At 33.6% G+C, this 22,921-nt stretch overlaps 1 protein-coding gene across 2 annotated transcripts in view; it reads right to left on the reverse strand.

Moving 5' to 3' along the window:
• for (cGMP-dependent protein kinase for) overlaps positions 1–22,921 on the reverse strand; it is a 122,389-nt gene that overhangs the window by 83,276 nt on the left and 16,192 nt on the right. The window contains exon 1 of one of the 2 annotated variants that reach the window (XM_076124175.1): positions 15,969–16,298. The exons of the other annotated variant lie outside the window; for it this stretch is intronic. The gene's annotated coding sequence lies outside the window, so the exon portion shown is untranslated. Of the gene's footprint in view, positions 1–15,968; positions 16,299–22,921 lie in introns of those variants that run through there. 2 annotated transcript variants of the gene reach the window in all.

Here is a 22,921-nt window from a genome sequence, read left to right on the forward strand (position 1 = left end):
TTATGCTAGTGTGTTTTTTCACGCCTGAACAGCTACTCATATTAGATTTGCTTGTTGCTCACAAGTTACGATATCAATTAACATATTCACTTTTCTCATTAATCTAAGACGAAATAAGCCGCAGGCCAGAGCTTGTTTAAAATGATTAAGGTTCCAGCTAATTTGGAATGTAATAATTATGATGTATAATGTCGTTAAGACGAGTCCAATGAGATAAAAAGTTGATTTATTTAACACAGACTTTTCGACATCACACTGGGTATCCTCGACTTTTATCTGAGCTCATTTAAACTATCTCAAGCGTATTGTGATGTTCTAGAAAATGTTGGATTACTGTTCTCTATTTCCTTTAAGGACGACACGAAGACATTGGCATAATGTCATGATAATCTCAAGCGGCCTTACTACAGTTTAGTCAGTGGGTGTTCCTGTTCCGTATGCTATTATCCAGTGGGTGTACATACATAAAATATCATCAAAGGTAAGAGAAAAGGGCGGCTCATATGCACACAATCGTGCCTCATTTGAAATGTCAAGCCAGTCATGGCAACCGCGGGCCGGAATACACGAGACACAGAATGCTGCTAAACGGCAGATGATGGTCTGTAATTTTCAAATAATTACATGAAATGAAAGTTTCCGTGGACGTAATATGAACTGCAGCCGACTTAATACATGTTTTTTTATTGGCCATTTTCAACAAGATTACAAGACACTGTGAGGATCCAACATTTTTTATCAGACCGCTTGACGCTATTACAGAGGCAAGACTCGATGTGAAAGAAAAAAGAACATTCATATTGGGTAATATGGCCGGGAAGATTGAATGCAAAAGTAAACTCATCATTATCATTCGCCGCCCGGTGATTCCAACAGGTATATGGAATAATAAATAAGTGTGGGTCTCTCTTTGCGCTTGCTACTTACTTTTTTGACGTAAGTACTTAAACTTCGAAACATACACTCATCCTGGCTGTGAACGAATTCACTTAATTACACTTTTTCACAAAATTAGTGCGTTGTGGTCGAAGGATCAAATAAATAATGCCTTTGTATTCCTGCCTTATGGGCTTCCTTCAAGCATGCCTATAGATTATCTTGTAAGATTGATTTGCCTTTTGAAGTCGTCCCTTTCCGATATTTCGAAACCTGTTTTTACTGGCTACTGACTTCCAAATGCAGTATTTATTTACATATCTGTTCGATGAAATCTGCTTAGCGACCAGTGCGGAACTCACTACAATGTTAATTAAGTTAAACTAAGACAAGGGTATTTCAGCTGTACGAACGTTTCTTACGCTTTTTTGAAGAAATGAAAAATTACGATCTTTCAAATCAATGTTTGAATGCTTTAATTAATTATTTTACTATAATCGTTTTCAACAAAATCCCACAAAAAATGTTTTAATACTTAAATAGGTTACTATTTTCAGCTTACGTGATGTTTATTTAAAACTATTTGATAATATTGGCCTTTACATAATGTTTCTTTAATCTCGCTCGAAAATCTACTCCAAATGATGTTAGAGATAGGATTATCATGCTAAGTTTTGCCTCACGATCTGATTCTAAGATTAGGAACTAAACAAAAACTGACACGCTAAACTTTTGTGAGCGTGCTATTGCGTCAAGATAAATGTATTTATAAAACTTATGTTTGTTCAACTTTATCCAGTCATACTACGATCGATAAACTACTAGTTTTTAATACCAGTTCGCTAAGTTAAATCCAAACATAAATTACTTTTATAATACGTAAAATTATGTACGCAACCGCTTTCTGACTAATATTTCATTGGTTGAAGTTGAAAGTGGACTTTAAAGAGCGGTATTAACGCCTGTGTTGCATTCTGAGTCTGTTGATATGTTTTTATGCTTCGATATTTTTGGTGTGATGTATGTGCCATCGTTTATTCTTTATTTTTCGTATTGAGCATTTATGAAGAATGGATTATTATTACCTTTATGAGTATATTTTGGGGTTTCAATGTCGCTACTGAGTTTCTTATTGAGATAAATCGTAGGGCCATCTTTTGACTCTTTTATGCACATTATCATCCGCGCGTTTAATAAATCAATTGAAGATTCTGTTCGTGTATTATTCAGCACATGTTATTTTCTTTTTAAAGATTGAATAAATCATATTAATGGATGTGATGTAATAACTATTTCGTGTTTAAAACTGTCAACATAATGTACGATTATTACGTTCTATATACATTGCTGTTAACATATGAAGAACATTTTTCAAAAGCCATTATAATTAATCATTGAACTAGTATTCTGACTTTGATAATTAAATACGTTCCACTTGAAAAATAAATAATGATAATAAAGCGTTAATTAAAAGTTGAAACTGGTTCGGTTTAAGTATAGTAAATCAATGCATACCTTATGAAGTTATACCTAATAAGTACTCAATGGAACAAACATAGAAACACGATCAGATACAGCCAAAAGGGATTTCACCGCAACACTGATAAGGACGCAAAGGTGGAAATTTTATAATTAATGCAATTTGCTAATGAGTATTTAGTACTTTTCATAATATGTTTAAGATGCATTTAGCGATACTTTATCTTTTCAATATAAAAAAAAAGCTATTGAATAGATATACTACACTATGTACTCAGAAACCGAGCATAAGTGTTGTTATTTACTCTCTTCCAACAGCCATAGGAACTATTTGTGCACTAACGCTAAGTGGCCAAGATATTGAAGCTCTAAAGTCACCACTGAAGATTAATAGTGTTCTCAAACATACTTGATAAAATTAAAACAAAGAATCACCAAAGTAATTCTTCAATAACACAAACTAAACAAGCGTACCACCCACTGACTAATCAACAATATCTGCAGAAAGCTGCGTCATAACGCGAGCAAATTGGAATAATATTTCTTTAATGGACTCCTTACAAGACAATGCACTTAAGGGCCGTCATATCACGTTTAGTATACGTGCCAGCCCTAATAGTCTCGGTCCCGAACTATTTTTAGAACAAGAGTCAATTAAATTCAATTCTGAGGAACTCGAGGGTTGTCACATACACAATTATTTGATTTACGAGCGACGAAGCGGGCTGTCTGTGTGACGTGTGTTTAGTGAAATCGCGCTTATTTGGAATTAAGAATAATTGTTCTTCATTGTCTGGCGGGCTATTAAACAAAGTGTTTAAAAACAATTTAGCGGTTTTGTTTTCATCCGTAAATTGCTTGACTTGCTTGTCTCTATGTTGTACGATGACCCGTAGACATGCGACATCAATTCGATGTCAAGCTCATATGATTCCTAAACGAAAACTTGTTAGTACTTTGAATATTTTAGTAAAGTATCTACATAAACCTTAGATTAGCAGTGAAGTAACAAAATAGGTCCGCTTTTAAATTGACTGATTTAAATTCATCATCTAAAAATAGCATTCAAAAATTTTCCACTTAAAAATCAGCGGCACTTTATTACTAAGTCGTCTCAGGAGCCGAGTTTGTCAATACGACTGTGAGATTATATTCGTCAGAATAAGGGACTTCCGTACCGGGCCGCGACATTAAATAATTGAGCCACAGGTTAGCATGCACTGACTTTATGCTGGAATTCAGGGCAGATAGCGAGTAGGGTTCAAAAGGTTTCAATTTATGTCTAGTCTATTTTACATACTAGGTTTTGCCCGCAGTTTCTTATGTATAATGACTTTACATAGCCTATATCATTCGCTAATTCGATTATTATCTATCTCTCCAATACATTTAGTCAAAATAGAACAAAACAAACAGACATATAGAATTACTTTTGCATCTTTAGTAGTATTGCATAAATTGTTTATAGCTCGTGTTCGCTTGACTGGGACATAACAATTGGCTACTTATTTTTCTCGGTTATAAAATAACTTTTTCAGTCTTCAATAAATGTGATCGGTTTTATCGTTATTTTAATTGTATTGTCATTGTGTGACGAATGTTAAGAAAATATTTAATCATGAAATAAGATCACTTATATTATCTTCAATCTCGACTGTAAGTTTGTTACTACGTGTGAAAAGTCCAAAGTCTTATAACTCAATTTGTTCAAATATCACATAAATCTTAGATGAACAAGATATCCCGAGGGATTACTCGATCGCTTCCATCATATCGATCGACGATTTATGATTCGATTATGATTTTGAGAACCGATTAAGTCGATATTGATTGAACGCCGGGAGCAAGTCAGGCAATGAATCAAAACGGTCTTGATATATTCGAAGACAACATGAGTGACGGATCCATCAACAAGGTTTGATAAATTGTAACAAACGTCTGTAGCGTTTTGTTAAGTGTTCCGATAACACGTGCTAATCAATGATGGTTATTAATAACTCATAATATTTATAGTTTTTCAATGGAGTGTTACTCATAGTAAAGAATTTCTGAGTCGTATGAAGTATAATTCTTTCTCAGTTATAAATAGATCCACTTCACTGTATGTAATATATGCAACTAAAGGATTACCTAATCAGAAACTCAGCACGTTATTGCGAGTGCCGTCCACGTGTGCTTATTCAGAACAAATTGACTGCAAAATCGTTGTTGTAAATTATGCTATATATGTAAATGTTCTGTGTAATGTGCATTTACATTCCGCGTAGGAACACTAAATTGAAGCGCTCTAAGATAATTGCACTGATTGACCAGTAAATTATAAGAGATACTTGGCAACGCTTAGCAAGGTCTGCAGTAACGACTAGACTCTTTATAGATTTAACTGAATGTTTATTTTCTTTAAAGCCAAGTAAGAATCTGTTGTTACATATTCTTCATTTACTATTTTCTACCGTCAGGTATAGAAAAAGATAAAATAAACATAAGCCCTTTGTGGACATAAAACGTAAAACTAAATGCCTTAAGCCCGTTCTGAGAACCAAGCAAACACCTCGCAATTTACGATCCAATTTTCTATTATCAAGTAAAGAGATACCCAAATTGCACTGTCATGCTACTTCGCTGATTAAAAAATGATGAAAATTTAACAACTGTGTTCACTCATAATAAACTGCAATACTTATAAAACCAATTATTGCTTTGATACACGTAAGCTTTATACAATAAATACATTGATAATCGAGACACACACTGTCAATATCAGAGTACTGAAGAAGTAAACGTTCGTGTTGTGAACTGAGAACATTTATCATTGTTATTTAGGACAAACGTCGAATGAACACAATGGGCACAGTGCACACAATGGTGCAGTGTCAAAGCAAAGTGCATGAAACGAGCGTGACCACTCCGCTTAATTGTACAATACACGATTTAGCCGCGACTACTCCTGTTTACACTCAATTACTTTGTACAACTCAAATGATTAAACGGTTAAAGGTGCCGAGAATTCCAATTATGGTCAATCGATTAAGGGTTTGGCGACGCCGCGACGTTTGATTGCTTCGGAATTTTCAAAGTGCTTTTAAATGCGATAAGTTAATGAAATTGAAATTATTTTAAACTGTCAAGAGTACCGAGTATTTTTTTAATCCGATTTTATTTAAGAGCCAATTTAAATCGATGCTTGAAGATACATTTTTAACACAGTAGAAAGCTGGATTCTTGGTAATCGTAGGTCATACTTACTATAACAACATAGATTGGAAGAGACTTTATAATAATAGAATACGGAAATTCGAACGCCTGATGTTCCAGCGCAGGTTTATAAGAAGTTTAAGCTTTTAATTTATCTTTAAAAAAAATATTACGTGCAAATACGATAAAAGCAAACAATAATCAATTATTCAGTAGGATAGAAATAACACGCACCTTCACAAAGAAAAACACGCAACTTGTTAGTTCGTGATGGTGGTTACATTTCAACGATTTTGTTTAGGTACTTATAGATCGGAAGTAGAGGCACAAAAGAGGTCACGTCCACAGTACCACCTGCACTCATGTCACTCACGATTGAAAACGAAAAAATGAGTTTCCTGAAGTATTTTTTGTTAAAATGCTACATTTTAACACGTAGCGGTTATTTTCAGGCGTCTTTCGTACTCCAATGATCAGGCATGGGAATGAAATATACAGGGTGTAAACGACAGCCTACCGAAAACGAAAAAAAATGACTTTAGACACGATTCTGGTGCTTATGGCGTTGAAAATTTTCATCGGTTTTTTCTTGATTTTTCCGATTTTTTATGCGTTTTTTTTTATTTTTTCTGGTATTATTTCGTTAATACTACACAATGCAACATGAATATGAAAAAAAAAACCGTCATATTACTGTTTTTCACAAAAAACAGCAATGGATTAAAACAACGTATAAATTCGCTATCAGCTGTTCGGCCAACGACACCGCGCCGGCGCACGGTGGATCGAAAATCGGCTGTAGAAGACATAGGATCTCGATGTCGTGAATGTTATTTTTTTTGATGAAAATGTATTCTGCTGATCACTACTGTTCTATAAAATGTCATATGACATAATTGTGTGCACAAATGGAAGAGTTATAATTTTTTTAAGAAAATTTTGTATGGAGCTGACATGAAAAATGAGAATATCTCTGGAATCGCAAGGTTGGCCGTTATATCCTTGCACACTGATATAGTACTATTTATTTGTGAATTTTTGACATACTTTATATCGCGGCATCACTTGCGATTTTTTTTCTAAAAATCGGCAAAATTTTCAAAAAAAATATTTTGTTTATGATACATTTAAATGCTTAAGTATGACAATAACAAGTGTAATTTACGATATTTTTTTATGTTTAGACCAAAATGTTCTAAGAAATCACAAAATCGTACTACTCCTCCTCGAATGGTGTTCTCTGAACCTCGTATAATCTTTGTTTTGGGCCTCTGAAGCTTCTTCCGAAAGACTTCCAATTAGTACAATAGCATTTAGTGCAATTGTGTTCCCTCCGTGAATCAACAATTTGTGGACGGTTGATGATATGTAGTACCCATCATACAGTTCCACGTATTTTTCAGCGGTTGTTATAGCGTATTCTTTAATTACGGCACGTCTACAAACTCTCCAGATGTGATAGCTCTATATCATATTATGTCTTCATCTAATGCAATGATCATCTTTGAATCATCTTGGACGAGTTTTTTTTTTGTGGATGCAATAACTCTTGATGGCCTTCTTCTCTAGCAGACCACTTTTTGAAGTCGAGGCGATACGGTATGTGTAAAAATTATTCCATCACGTTTATGCGGGCATGAAATGATGATAATCCGAACTCATACACACCAGAAGAAATGGGTTTTGACGCAATGGCATCTAACTAATTCATTTATATGGTATTAGCCAAACACATGTAGCAGGCCGCATTGACTTTGCTTCTTTGTATATATCTAAACAAATTTTGCCGTCAATCATCGTCATCATTATATATTGGTGACTAATTTCATGTCCCTGACATATTGAGGGAACGAGAGCTGCAATTTTTTTATCCGTAACGAGAGCTTCAATATTGTTATCCATAGCAGTTTTTTCCTTTAAGACAACTTCTTTGGATGCTTTCGAAAAACTCAACTGGACTGGAGGGTAATACATAGGTGGGTAGGGTTTTGGATTCACCCATACGGTATCACCGTCAGCTATCAACCTTAATGGAACCAAAGACGTCATAAATATGCTGGAATCATCTTGAACACTCTCTATGTTTTGCTTATATCTACTTTGATTAGATGCACCGTCTAATCCCCAGTTTGATATTAATATCATTTTTTCATCCTGTTGTTACAAGTTCGGTATTTGGATTAGATGAAGACCGAATACGCAGGTTTGCTGTGATTCTGAGAGCTATTACATCTGGAGAGTTTGTAGACGTGCCGTAATTAAAGAATACGCCATAACAACCGCTGAAAAATACGTGGAACTGTATGATGGGTACTACATATCATCAACCGTCCACAAATTGTTGATTCACGGAGGGAACATAATTGCACTAAATGCTATTGTACTAATTGGAAGTCTTTCGGAAGAAGCTTCAGAGGCCCAAAACAAAGATTATACGAGGTTCAGAGAACACCATTCGAGGAGGAGTAGTACGATTTTGTGATTTCTTAGAACATTTTGGTCTAAACATAAAAAAATATCGTAAATTACACTTGTTATTGTCATACTTAAGCATTTAAATGTATCATAAACAAAATATTTTTTTGAAAATTTTGACGATTTTTAGAAAAAAAATCGCAAGAGATGCCGCCATATAAAGTATGTCAAAAATTCACAAATAAATAGTACTATATCAGTGTGCAAGGATATAACGGCCAACCTTGCGATTCCAGAGATATTCTCATTTTTCATGTCAGCTCCATACAAAATTTTCTTAAAAAAATTATAACTCTTCCATTTGTGCACACAATTATGTCATATGACATTTTATAGAACAGTAGTGATCAGCAGAATACATTTTCATCAAAAAAAATAACATTCACGACATCGAGATCCTATGTCTTCTACAGCCGATTTTCGATCCACAGTGCGGCGGCGGCCGGCCGCGACGGTCGACGTCACGCCGCTTACCTACGCGCGCCACACAGACACGATTACGCACACAGCTGTCAACCTCACACTCACTAGTATGCAGCGTTACTTAGTATTTGTTCTATGTTAAAAATGAAAATTACATAATTATCCCGCTCTCCGATAAAAGGTAAATTCATAAGATTTAAAATGTGTGATATCTTATTATTACACGTACAAATACATACAGAACAACAAAAAATCCTATTGATATTCTTTAGCGCTATAAAAATCTCTAATAAACAATTTAACATGTATTGTCGCTTTGTTCCATTAAAATTTGTTCTTGCAAAATTCTATTCGATATTTACACGCTCATTCATACTTCATACAAGCGCGGTGCGACTCGAAAAGTAGATGACCGTAGTGACGCGTGACGCCGCCGCGCCGCGACCGCGCGTGGATGTTACATAGATGGGATGCGACAAAATGGATGCTAAGTAATTCTCCGGGGATTATGAATTATGATAAGTTAGTTTCTCTGATAAGAATATTAATGGATATTGATTGTTATCATTGTTATGTACCTTCATTTTTTATGGTTTAATTAAATAAACGTTTCGTGTTTATTTTATTTACTTTAAGCTGATTTTATGTTATAAATATCAAAGTTTTTTAAACTTACATCAATAATGTTTGTAATGTTATTTGGTATTTGAATAAAACTACAATGCAACCAGTAACAACTGTGACAAGTAAAAATAGTAATGCCACATCAATATTTTATTGAATCTAATCTCTCGCTGGGATCCTAACTCGTCGCTCGTCACCAAATCGGCGGCGCGCGGGCGGACGGCGCGGAGGGAGCGGGTGGCGCGGGCGAGGGGCGGCGCGAGTGAGCGGAGAGGCGTCCGCGCCGGCGGCTCTCTTTGATCGATAGTTCGAGCAATTCGCTCGCGGAAGACGGAAGCTCTTCACCGGTGTCGTTCTTTATGTCCTATTCGTCGTGTCGTGTGTGAACTGCTGTTTATTATTACTTGTTATTGTTCCGGTTTTGAGTTGTTAGTGTTTTTATTGTTATTATTTTTGTTGTTATTGTTTTCAAAGTGCAGTTGTGTTCGTAAATAGGAAGAAATGTTGATGTGTTATGTATGGTGAAGCACGTGGAAGTGCACGGCGTGCTCTGCACCTGTACGTCCGGATCCAAAGGTACTCAAACTCTCGCCATACACCAGGTATTTGCGTGTTGATAGACATTGATAACAATTTGTTTTAGCACTTCCTTATTATTGGTTACGTTTTGCTATTATTGTTTGATTTCACGTAAGCCAAGTAGGTACCTACCTACTTACAATTTTACTATGAGCTATTGTAACATAGGGGCCTACTTACGATACCATAAACGATACATAAGATTGTTAATCTAATGATAGCGTTGCATACTAGTGAGCGCATAGACGTGGTGGTACGCGTATGTACCTACGACGCGTCGCGACATGTCGTCGCTCAGCGCGCCGCCGCCGCGCCGCCAGAAATCTCGTAGGCATGCGCGGAGATACATCGCGTTGTTCACTATACATTGAACGCTCAAAAATGACTAACTCGGGAACCAATCATTTCCGAGAAATATCGTTGGAGTAAATTTCGCGCATACAGTGTCACAAACTTACCAGTAAAGTTTTCGGTTAGCTGTCATTTACACCCTGTATAGATAACTAGCTGACCCGCGCAACTTCGCTTGCGTCACATAAGAGAGAATCAGAATTTTCCACGTTTTTGTAACACTTTTTACTGTTACTCTGCTCCTTTTGGTCGTAGCGTGATGATATAAAATATGCTTTTTTTTCACAAAAAATATTCTCAAAATGATTTATATCTCACTAGCTGACCCGCGCAACTTCGCTTGCGTCACATAAGAGAGAATGGGTCAGAATTTTCCACGTTTTTGTAACACTTTTTTACTGTTACTCTGCTCCTATTGGTCGTAGCGTGATGATATAAAAATATATGCTTTTTTTTCACGAAAAATATTCTTAAAATTTTTTATATCTCTTAATATAACGAAGTCGCGCTAAGGCATATCCGTCATTAAAACAGTTGCCATGACAACGGAATTTTGTTAATTTAATGTCATTATAATAATGATTATTCGCGACTTCGTTCGCCACCTGAATTTTCCCGGGAAATGCGTCATTTTACCGGGGTAAAAAGTAGCCTATGTCCTTTCTCGGTTATCAAAATATCTCCATACCAAATTTCATGCAAATTGGTTCAGTAGTTTAGGCGTGATTGAGTAGCAGACAGACAGACAGACAGACAGACAGAGTTACTTTCGCATTTATAATATTAGTATGGATTCAACTGAATTTTATTAAATATACCGGTCTCGCTTCCACAATCCACATGATTCCGTTTTCTCATTATTAAAAATAGAAACAACTAACTTTACTATTATTAAGTTCCTCTCCTATCTGTTATCTCCTGAAAACATCTGAATCAGAACATAGATTATTTATAGTGGTCACACATAATTTTGTTTCCTTAATGAAATCAAGTACCTACTTTTTCATAATGATTTTATCGAATGAAATTTTCCGATTGATATTAATCTCAAAAATGAGGAAAATAAAATAATCGCTCATACGTATTCTGAGATTGTAATGCTGTAATAGTCTGTCACAATAAAACGTCCAGTCATCAATCAGTAAAAATATATCGCGATAGCATGGAAACTAAATATACTTACTTAAATTTAAACTTGTAGGTTTTATATATTTCAGATCAATCTTAACTTGTCAAACGGCGGACAGAAATGACACAACAAATGGAAATATTTCGCTGATAAAAATCATTTACATTGTATTTACAGTTACTTGTAGCCTAAAAGATAAGATCTTATCTAGTATCTCCGTGTTAATGGACATGAAAACCAAGAGTTTTATGCAATCTAAAAAAACAATGCACTTCAAAGCATTCCTTTGCGAAGAGTAATCTCATTTCTGGCTATTTCGTTTCCTGCCACTTTAGAATCGATCAATAAAATTATTTTGATTTGATGACATCTTTGTTAGTCACGGGCAGCAAGCATTTCTTGGAATATATTTACGTAATTCCACACGATGACACACAGTAGCAGCAACTATCGAGATACTTATCTCAAGTTTGGGTATTTTTAGTACTTTTTATCTTTTTTATTTCGACATCATCATGATGTTGAACTATTGATATAAATTTTACCCAAGTCAAAATATTTTGACATTTTATTAACATTTATTAATTGAGAAGAAAGTTAAGTCAATAAATGTTCGCGAATAATCCCTGCGGCTACTTCACCGGCTGAGTTTATAAATCAGATAAAATTAAAGTCCAAAAGTTCACGAAAGGCCATGTAAAACCGAACACCACTAAAGTATTTAAAAATATTGGTTAAAATAAAAAACATAATCGTAAATTAAAATATATCAAATAAAGACATAAAATTAAACGACTTATCAAGATCAATTTTAAAAAACGATACGCCTTCAGAAATCGGCGTAAATATAAAATAATGCTTGAAGAAAGCCATTAATTTGTGTACAACAACTTTACGTCGTATTTCACGGAAAGGTCGCGAGTGTTGATTGACAGTTTCCATTGATCGAGGTGTCGGCATCGCACCGGTTATATCAAAAAGGCGTGGCTCCATATTTAATAACCTGCTTCACACTATACTGGTTATAAAAATATTTAATATACGCGAATTAAACACAAAAAACATATGAAAAGTTTAATATCATTCGAAAAGTCAAGTATTAAATAATCATCACTCATGTAATCCTATAAATGGGATTACTGGAAAGGTTGGTGCAGGTGTATTATTATGGCACTCCTTTGGTATGCACTTGATTCCGGTATTAAAAATTCAGTTTGATCGCAAATGATCGCGTTCAAATTACACTATTTTTTCTTTTATGGTTAAAAAAAGTTACAAACAACCATTTAGTTAATTTTCCTCTTTTTTGTTGTGACAGTAAAATGGTAAAAACTTCATTATGGGTCAAAGTGGTTACAAAGCATCAGTTAATTCATTCAAATTTAAATACAATAAGAACACAAGATCAATGCGATCTAATTGACAATCGTTGATAAATGCAAATCATGAAAACGCAAAGATTATTTATTATTTCTCAGTTATTCTTACTTTACTGTTACCCCTGAACTACAAGTCAAAGTTAATTATACAGAGAGTGCAAAACCATGCTTTGCAATTTATAAAATAGGTTCGTTCTACATTTTATAGACAACGTGACGGTCATTTAACAAGACTAGTAAGTATATTATCTTATTTTATATAATTACATCAGTGTAAACTACTTTTACGACAAAATTAGAAATGGACAAAAGGCAAAAGTAATAATTATACGATGTATTTCGTAATCAGAGAATAAGTTACAATTTGTGAACAAGACAGATTTATTAAAAAGTAAACTTTGAATTTAGGTATATTATGATTATGGACCAGAATGGTACAGAGCAGGTATGACTGGTGTCAACTAGAGGAGGCTTGTGCAGTGGGTTGATAAAACAATGAATTGTGATTGATGTGACGAATAATAAAGTACAGACATCTTACTCGCACTGTTAGTAGATACTCATTGTACTAAAAGCCCAAATCAAAATACAAAGTATCATAACTGTAGCGCGATTCTTGCGACTTCTGTCAACCGCTTAGCTATGGAGATTTTTTTTACGAAAATCTGATCAACGCCTCTATCGACCGCCGTAGGAACTATTAAATGTCAAATTCTCGCCTCTAAAATTACTGAAAATTTATGTTTATAATAGAATTGATTTGGTTTAACATTTGCAAAAACAAAAAAGCCTAATTTAAAAATGACTAGACTATAACTTTTACTAATAACAGTTAATATAAACTTACTATATACAGAATAACTTTTAATTAATACTAATTTTCAGAACACCGTTGCGAGGAATGGAGTTCAACAGTCGTAGATTGTTTCTTGTAGAACTGTGATGACGTATGACGGCTGGTCGTTTAGCGAGGCGGTTGTAATTGAAACCTCGTGATACCGATACATTACTCGTATACACAATGTCGTATGTACAATGTATATACATCCTGTACGATACATTTTGTCACGGAAAATTATATATCGTTATGCATACGAAATTATGAAATGATTTTTAATAAAAGTTTGACACCAAACACTAAGATATTTCTTAGTAATATTAATGTCTTAAATTGGAGTTGGCTGACTAATTTGTTGGTCACGTAAGCTTTTAATTCCTAGTTAGTTGTAAAGAAAAGTTCTGCTCAAGAAAATAGGTAACTCTATGTCAAGTTAAATTAATGTTTTTACTCTCATTAAAATTAATTTAATTGTAAATGATTCTCATTGTGTCCGTGCAAGAAAATTTCTTTCATTAAAACAAGGTCTTTGAAAAAGTGCTATTTGTTATTATTATAATATGAATTTTATTTACATTGCCATGATTGATAAGCACGATAAAACTATTAAACCGGCACGCTTTGATGAGCACGCGAAATGATAGCGAACTGTTATATTATAATACAAATGGAATTTAATAATACAACAGTTTCTTTTCCATTACTCAGTATGGGTTTTAGAGGTCAAGTAGTTGTTTCTGCATTTTATATTAAATAGAAAAGAATAAAAACTGTTTTTCTTACTTTACGCGGTTTCTAACGATCAAATTATTGTAAAGTTGTTGTATGTAAAAAGAATCTTGGATAGTGAAGGATACCAACGATGAAGATATAATGACAAATATGATCTGCCGGAGTTGTTTACTAAATTTGGAAATGTTAAATATTAAAATATTATTTTCAATGTGTCTGAAGAAAAACATGTTCATAACATTTTCCTCAAAGTACTCTTTGCACAAATATTTACGCAACGAATTTGTTTATCGTCTTACTATCATCAAATATAGTAATGCCGTAAAAGACTTGAACAATCTATCTGCTAAACATGGTGATCATGACTTTACCCATTACAGATGGTTCGTGGGCAAAAAACTGGACGATGACTATCCTATCACTTAACTTGGAATTGGCAAACCTTGCGATAAGGAAGGTGCTAATTGCACGTAATTGTTATAAAAAATCTATGTTTGTAAGTCGTTAGATTTCACAATTACTTCATTCTATTGACATTATCAACAACTAATTGTTGATAATGTCAATATGAAATGGGTGAATTTTCTTGAGCTGTTTATTGGTTTTCTCCTGAACATTTCTGGAGACGAGATATCGTATGCACAGTATAGTAATAATATTATTCAAATACCTATTGCTACAAAATACATGTTGCGTGGACTTATATACTTGTGTAGATTTCAAAACATCCGAATATTATCTTTTAGAAGTTCAATTAATTGTAAAACTTGGTTTTGAGATACATTTTATTATTATATCGATATGGCGAGCAGGTTACCCAGGATTTAGCGAAATAAAGTGAAAAAGTTACTTTAATTGACCACCGAGGTGTTATAATCTAATTAGAAGTGACAAAGGCCTTTGGTTTACGGTCATTAAGAAACGAACAATAGAAGAGGAAAACTTAAAAAATCGAGAACAAATACTTTTCTTCAAAGATCTGTTGTTCAACAAATGTATATTATTCTGTAACATTGTATCTGAGTACCTAAATTATACCACCTGCGGCAACTTAGATTCTAGAACAATCGAATGTATCGAGTTCAAACCGCGTGAGGTTGTAATTAGTTGTATTTATCTTAACATTATTTTTAAGGGCAAAATAAATTGGTACAAAGAAACTGCAAACATCATTAGCAGTAAAGACTTAATTTGTGAGACTCACGACACTGAAATTTTATTATGGTTTTAGTTTGGTTTTAAATGTATTTGTTGCACAATATTGTGTTAGAAAATAAAGTGATATCGTGAGAGTTTTAAGATTATCTAGGAATTAATTTGTTTCGATAATTGCTAGCTCTATCTTTTTAAGTGTTTTATAGAACATCATGTTTCGTGTTGATAAAGATCTATGAGATATTTATTTTAAATAGTTGCACAAGGACATGAAATGCATAGAAAAGTTTGTTTGCAAGTATTTAAGCTTAATCGTAATAAATACTTAACACACAATGTCATGTTTAATTATCGTGTTAAGTGATCTAGTATTATTTTCTAATTATAGCCCACGACACGCACGAGCAAGTCGACCACACATCATAATGTGGTGACATATTGTTTTAAATTAACATCAGAATGTCATTTAATTACAGGAAGTACATTTATATTTAATTGAGTAATTTATAAAACATTAAATAAATCAATGAGTACAGTATGATACACATGACGTTATAGTAATATATAGTTTAATGATTTTTTTTATTTGCAGCTGAAGTTTTCCTAGTTCCCTGAAACATGTCTTTAATTTTTGTTAATATTATTGCCGATTACATTTATTTGAATTACAATGTCCCAAACATACAATTAAATCTATGAGATGTGATAATAGATAATATTATGGCAATCTTACCAAAAAACCCTTAGTCGCTTCGAACAGCTCGGTAACAAACACCAAACACTTGAAACACACGCATGGATTACAACAACAATAGAATTCACACAGATTAACAAACGATAACACGTTATCGTTATATCGACACTGATTTTTATATTCAAATATAGCACAGGCGTTTGGTGGTCGATGGAGGAACGAACGCAACGCTGAGACGTCTGACAAGTGGACAATAAATTTATATTGAGGCAACGGCTGTGACAACGAGTGCAGCTTGACTCTTGACAGATCACTGTGTATAACTGAGAAGTCGGGACGCGAGCGATGGCGGCTGGCGGAGGAGTCAGCCGGCCAAAGGACACACCACGCCTACTCGATACAGCAAAAATGGCAATTGAACAACACTATTTCTAGATCAACGCCACTGCCCACTAATAAAACGCTCGGCGCAAGCGCACACTTCACAATGACTACTGTAACTGGTGATTATCTATTTTTCACAAGTGATTTATTTATAATGTTATCTCGAGTCATTGGGAGCACGATAATATTGTCATTTTAGTTACAAATCCAAGGAAATTGATGATAAAAGTTGTTCAACTTTTGTTTATTGTTTACTTCAAGCGCCGGTTATACACACGGTTTACGGTTGGTTTGGGATGTAACCTATACTAAGTACTAATTAATGAAACTTATTTTGAAACCATTAATAAGTATAAACACGTAATTTTTAATTGTAGTTTATCTTGTTCACACGAAAAAATAAAACTAGTACACATTGTATGTCACTTTTATTTTCACCCGACTTTAATTCAAAATGTTTATATTAGAATAAATGTATATCTAGGAAAACACAAAATTTAGCCTACTTTATTGCACCTTGTTAGTCTGAATGATAAAATACTAAATTAAAGAGCAAAATAATACTGAAATAGACGTGACATAACAAAGGAGTATTCCTGACCTCCATTCTGAAATACGCCTAAGATTATTTTTCCAGTTTCCGTAGTATATTTGAAGTGGAGAACAATTTATTCAATTGTTTACTATTATATGACCAAGGTGGAAGTGGTTTGAACACGTTTTCTGTACAAGTAGCGACATTCCATTACAGGGTAAAAAGTTCTACAAGCATTCAGTGAAGCGTTACAGGTCTTCCGGTTGACATCTCAATGGAAAATGTCTTACGCTGTTGAAGATTGAGAACTCATTCGACTGAAATAGGTTCTTAAAACCGTGCTTCAAAGTTGAACATTAGTATAAGCGCGATTTTTTAGTAGCCAGTACTATTGACGAGCAAGTATTTAACATTTAAAATTCGCAGTCTACTGAATTTCATACAACATTTGTCGATAGTTAGCCAGTGATAACTAGTAGTTAAAAAACGGCCCATAATCTGTCACTCTGTTATTTTGGACCTAGGTTCATGTATGTACATATTGTGTTTTAAATTAGTATATGGGTAGTACTTTAATGTAAATTCTCCTTTTATGGCGTGTATAGTTAGTACCGAGTGATTATTTTTAGCTAGACATGATCATTATCATTGATAAGTTATTAATTATCTAAATGATAACATTTATAAAATAGGTATATTAAATAGACGTAACATATAAAATATATGTCATATGTTACATAAAAAAATATTAGTCAATTTTGTATTCGAACATAACAATTTAGTTCCTGTAGTGTGATTTTGTTGTTCGTAATTGAATTAGCAATGTTTCAGATTTTTTGAATTAGGTAAATAGTTATGAACCATATATTTTTACCACAATTTTATTTATAGTATATAATTAAATATAATTCATTAATAACATTTCTAATTTAACATTAATGGCAATAAAATGTGAGGATTTGTGTTTTATCTTTTCAGAGGTAAAGCCTGATATAGTAAACGCCATCTAGCGGCGAATAGCGTGACCAATGATAACAAGTTTCAGATTTGAAGCCTAGGTGGCGCTGTTATAAAAATTGTTTTTGAAATGCAAATTTTTATCTTTTACTACTAATACGTAACTGCCAATATTTTTGTATTCATGAATAAGCTATTCTGCGTATTTGCATAAATATCTTCGAAGGTTATTATTATTTTACGGCTATTTTTAAACTTGAAACATAAAAATCTGACGTGTAATAGTAACAGTCTAGGCTAAAATAACTTCTAATTAGAATAATAGTTTCTGCTTTAACAGCAATACCTATGTTTATTATAAATAAAAAAGTATCATAACAGTTTCCCAAAAAGGTAAGCCGTAATTCAACGCGAACCTTTTTAAATTGCACACGTGCTTCTAATATACATCGTTTGAATGGTAATGTTTATAGTCTAAGTACTGGTTCATACATAATAGATATAGTATGTACATTAAAATTTCTTTATATTTTTTATTTAATGTAAGTTCAACAAACCTATCGAAATGAATCTTCAAGACAACTTCATTCTAATGTCATCATATCTCAAAAAAAACACGGTCATAAAACCATACATTTTGTTAAGATGATTATTTTACAAGATTTATTAAAGGAAATAAATATTATATTATATTAAATAAATTATTATATTTTTGCAGAAATATAGCAAAAATATTGTCTAGTCGTACAATAATATGTTATGAATCTCCGTTACGAAAGATGAACTATCCTTAAAATACAAAACTATCTTTAAACATTAGGAAAATCACGCTACGTCTTGAAATCTTTCCATACAGATGAAATCGCGAGGAGAGGCTAGTCTAAAATAAATATCAATGTCAAATATAAAACTGTCACGTTTGTTATAATCGTATTCGAGGGAATCCGTGGGAGTAACTACGAGAACAATAAACATTGAATATTATAATATTACACCCACTGTGCTGTATTAATAGTAATACTACCTTGCGTATTACTCTAATATGATCCACTAGAGGCCGCCCGCGACTTCGTCCGCGTGGAAACCCTTCCCGTGTAAATCCCGATCCCTCGGGAACTCCAGGATAAAAAGTAGCTTATGTGTTAACCGGCCTATACCTAAGTATATACCAAATTTCATTGTAATCGGTTCAGTAGTATTTGCGTGAAAGAATAACAAATATCCATACATACTCGTACATACATTCTCACAATTCTCTCAACTTTCGCATTTATTATATTAGTAGGATTTTTATTATCTAACATGATATCTCTCCCGTAGATTAAAATGGCTAAGTCTGACTCTACCCTGTACCCATTACCCTTTCAAAACGAAATTACCTACTTCAAGAAAAAAATACATAATCTAAACTACTCAACAAGTAGAATGAAAGTCATGTAAAAAATTGTTTCAGCTGTTTCAGAGATCAGCCTGTTTTCGACATGGGGCCCTTATTTGACATTAGAAACAAACTGTTTAATTTTATTCAATAGGGTAAGATCGAGTACAGACTTACGTACGCAGGTTTTAAGAAGTCCTTGCAATATTTCATCGCAAATTACCGTTTATAGTGCAATTGCATTTTAGGTGTAAATTTATTAGTTATTCTTAGAAACGAATCCAATTATAATCTGCCTAGGGGTATAAAAAAAAAGTTGATCCGTCACGTGGCTTATTGCTTAGTGTTATATATCGAGGCCACGATCGTTTCCTGTGCGAAATTTCTGCATCTATTTTACTAGACAAATACTACCTATACAAGTTATAAATATAATTACTTATTTTCCACTGATAGGCAAAAGTCTCCGAACAGAATGAGAGGAGGCCGAGAGTCTGCCACGTTGGAACCTACATTTTCAACCATAGAATCTACTTTTCAAGGAAAGGGTTAGTGCAAAAAATCTGAAAGTTGAAAGAACATTACTAAAAATAATAACCGTAACCCAAATTATTCGTAAGTATCGATCAAATCAGTAGCTCGATTCTCTACTACTATCGACAACCGACAACTGGCTTGTTATCGAGATATTGTGTTTGAATTTGAAAATCTGATCAGCGCCTCTGACGGGCGTCGTTCGAACTATTTTGGCAGTACATTCTAAATGTCAAAATTTCGATACTCAACAGTACCAAGTGTACATATTTTTTAATTCTCAGGTGCTGTCATTAGACAATAAGAAATTATTTTGCAATACTATCAGTCCATATTTCGCGACTGCTTTCACAAGCTACTAGTACGGCTCTTACTACGAACAAATCAATAAATAAAATCTATTGATCCATGACTCCGCCAATGAACTCCCGATTGTCTAGGTAGTGCTCACAAAAACAGACTGCTTTATCAGCCGAATCGATTCAAATTAAATACCAGTTTTGGTCTACAGCCAGTAGAGCATTGACAGTAAAAAGTCTATTGGCAGAATACGTTCACGCCCTGTTTCTTTATTTTATTAAAGCTTAATCATAAGCACGTATTCTAATAGATTCATATCTCAAAAGGTGATCGAGCATGTTTAATTTTTGATGCCCAAACTTGTCAATGTAAAATAACGTGTTTAATTAAAAGGACTAATCGAAAGACACTTTCAAACATTAATTTGAGGCTTTCTAAAGAAGTGTGACGAAGATTGTTGAGTTATCGATATAATCTAGTCAAATAATGCGGGGATTCATATATTCAAAGCCTTTTGAATACTTAAACCATCCTAAAGTTCTACGTTAATAGCGTTTTGTATACTTTTTTACTTATTGCTAGCTAATTAGTATGAAGCTTGAAATATGAAACAAAATAGATACTATTGAGTCATGTGCTTCGTGTGTGATTCTTTCTACATGATGTCGTAATGTTACAAAGTCGACTTATTATCTTTAAAGCTGGCTATAGATCTTTTCATAATCTCATAGATCTATATGACAATATGATGTATCGTCTACAATCACTAAAAACAATATCTGTGCTCAACGTTAGTGCTCTTGGACAAAAATACTTTACTATCTGTATCTTATCACTTGCGTCATCCATCACTTTCTAAATATAACGAGAAAAATGTATTTTATATTTTGGTCATTCATATTTTTCATGCTTTCTACATTTCTGTAGGATTTGCAATAAAATTGACAGTTACAATGAGCTGCGATAGCAAAATAGCATCGATTAACTTCCCACGCAAGAAATTCTAGTTCAGACAAAGCCACCGTTGACATTTCGTGAGCAAAATTTTGTTTGCAAAAAAATACAAGATTTAGCAATATTAGAAAATATGATCAAGGAACGTCCACACAAACAACCTTTCAGTTTGGCCTTTTTGTTCCAACTACGTTAGAGTCGGCTTCAAGCCTCACCGGATACTGCTGGATACCAGTATTTTACATGGAGCGACTGCCTATCGAAACTTCACAACTCAGTTACCAGGGTTATAACACGATACCCTTCAGTAAGACTGGTTGTCAGAACCACACACCACATCTACAACCTATTTATGTGTAAAATACAAGTACTTTTGCAAGCATTCATATTGCCAGAAAAACTCAATTCTAGCCAATTCATTGTCATATTTGTAAATAATACATTTTAGGTGAAAATAAAATAATTACTCGCAAATTGTTTACATCGGTGCTATCTGCCATTACGTTACACAACTCACTATCGATACGATTACGATTCATTATCAAGTACAACATGTGTTAATGATATTATTTAAGTAATCTTTTATCGAAAGGAAGTAAGTTTTACCGAAAGTATGAAGATCGCAGGTAACAAAGATATTTGCGGAAAATCCTTCACTTTATTAATTAAATTAGCAACGAATGTTATCGCACATTGATACACAAATGTAATTGCATAATAATTCCCGTTTTTTTAAACCCTTACCCTCTTATTCATAAAAATATATCAAGTTATAAAAGGCTTATTAAGTGTTTTGTTTCTTTCACTCCTTGGCGAAATGAAAAAGAGAAAACATTTTATAGTAGCTTTTTAACTAAAATAGGTTTATAGTGTGTTTATGAATAAGATGGTTACTTTCCTACTGCTAGGCAACAGTTTCCTTCCGAACGGGGGGGGGGGGGGGGAGGGAGTAGGTTTCGAGTCGACTAACTGTGGGTTTAAACTTTACGAAGTACAGAAGTACAGAAGATAATTTCAACTACTTATCTTAAATTGCAGTAAATGTTTAGAGCATGTTTAGAATACTGTAGCTCTATAATAACACATATTTGCAAACAAAACATAACATCAAATTACCGAGCTAATATTGGTGTTGTTTTATAAACATGGGAGTACGGCACTAATGATACTAAATCTTTGCTATTGCTAAATAAAATGTGTACAACCTGCAACAATGTATTCTGAAATTGCATGAGTATATTGAGTATCCTATACTTACATGTGGAAAAGCTACAAGGTTTTTCGTATGGGACATTTAAAATTTTAGATCCCATGATAATCTAGTAATTGTGGTAAATAAAGTGTGAAAATATTTATATAATGAGCGAGAGCCTAATTAACAAGAAGTAATCAAAATAATATATTTGATCGAAAACTTGTCGGATTGTGTAGAAACGTATCTTTAAGGAAAATTGATAGATAAAAAAAACGTGATGAGTCAAATATAAAATAAGGAAATCTATATCGTTACAATATATTGTTGCTACAAACTCCACATTTGTCAAAGTAACATAATCTCATAAAAGAATAGCACGATACAGCCGTTAAGTTAGCTAGATAAGATCATTCATTATTTCTACATTGTGAGAGTAGCAATGTATAACATATTGATTTAGGCGGAGGCTCGCGGCGATGGAAACCGGTCGCTAGTCGCTACGGCAACCTTTATTTGTTGATGATAACGCAACGCTGCATCGTGCCATCGTTCTAATACTCCACGACCACACCGAGCATATGCAAAGAGAGATAGTGATATACAGAACCTCGAATGTGCAATAAGGATGGAAAATCGGCTTCATATTAAAAATTATGCTATCCGAGTGCCTTTGTAGCCGCTAATAGTAATTAATTAGCTACATCCAACTAATATCAAACGTATAATATTCACGTGATATTTTCTAGGTGTGAAGG

Source organism: Anticarsia gemmatalis, chromosome 16 (genome assembly GCF_050436995.1).
Source record: "Anticarsia gemmatalis isolate Benzon Research Colony breed Stoneville strain chromosome 16, ilAntGemm2 primary, whole genome shotgun sequence".
Lineage (NCBI taxonomy): Eukaryota > Metazoa > Arthropoda > Insecta > Lepidoptera > Erebidae > Anticarsia > Anticarsia gemmatalis.